Below are 1,233 nucleotides of genomic sequence, written 5' to 3'. Positions count from 1 at the left end.
TTAAGGTGGATCTGGAGACACTGGCCAGCTGCCTCCACTTCCAATCAGCACCAATTAAAGACATGGATGTTAGAGACCCAGAGGAAAAGGCCTTGGGCCGTAACAATCTTTACATGAGTTTAATGCTACATTGACATATCCGTTGTATTTCATATTGTACAATGAAAGAAGACGCCACCAATGACAAGGGAATCAAAAAATTGAAATACTCACTTATTATTCCTCTCCATGAAAATCATTAGTAAAAGGCAAAAGATTTATACGACCTGAAGCGAAACAAGAGTGCATGACCTACACAAGATGTWGGTGCAGCATTTCTTTTGACGTCATATCCACTTCAGTGACGGTTCTATTTGAATGACCATAAATCATATAAAACTTCAGGATGTAACTCTTATAAAAATATACATATTTTTAATATTTCATAATTGTCACTATGTCTTCACAGTAATCAGTGAAATTATGAAGCTCCTCTGCTTTAGCCCTGTGCTATCTAGAAACAACCAATCAGACACAGGGGGAGGGTCTTGGCGGTGTCATTCAAAATCTGCTCATCCTCCTCCTTTCAGTACATTGTTTTTCCGCCATTAATTTAGCAACCAGTACATGAAGAAGGATGATAGCATTAAGACCCTCCTCCTAGCTCTGATTGGTTGTTTTTGATCAGGAGTGGACCAAAAACGCCCCTGAGTAAAGGTAGGCTATAATAACTCAGGATGAGGTGGAAGAAATTGATCTTTTCACAGATTATCTCATAACATACTGTCACGACATGTTGGCAGTTTTAACAAGTATGTGAGAAACATATTCAAGAGTTACATGCTGCAGCTTTAAGGATAAAAAAATCCAAAACTTTACTGCCATTTATTAAACGGACTGGAAACGTGACCTACCACACAACGCAAAAACACAGCATAACAAGCTAAAATCATAGTTTAAAAGTACATCCATTTGGACAAAATGCATTGTGTACTGTGTGTAAATATGCATAATATTTAATTACAACCTGACTTTTTCTTGAAAACCTGTCAGTTGAACCACTTACTGTGAACACATTCTTAATGCTCAACACTATCTACACTATATAGAGCTAAATTTCTTATTTGACAGAAAAAGGTAACCCCACCAAAAGGTAGGGTATCAAAAAATTGAGATAAACTCTTGTTGTTCCTCTCCACGGAAATCTTTAGTAAAAGGCGAAAGATTTATACGATCTGAAAAGAAACAAGAGTG

This window comes from Poecilia reticulata, linkage group LG12 (genome assembly GCF_000633615.1).
Source record: "Poecilia reticulata strain Guanapo linkage group LG12, Guppy_female_1.0+MT, whole genome shotgun sequence".
Classification (NCBI taxonomy): domain Eukaryota; kingdom Metazoa; phylum Chordata; class Actinopteri; order Cyprinodontiformes; family Poeciliidae; genus Poecilia; species Poecilia reticulata.
The sequence above is the reverse complement of the archived record's forward strand: the minus strand, read 5'-3'. Positions refer to the sequence as shown.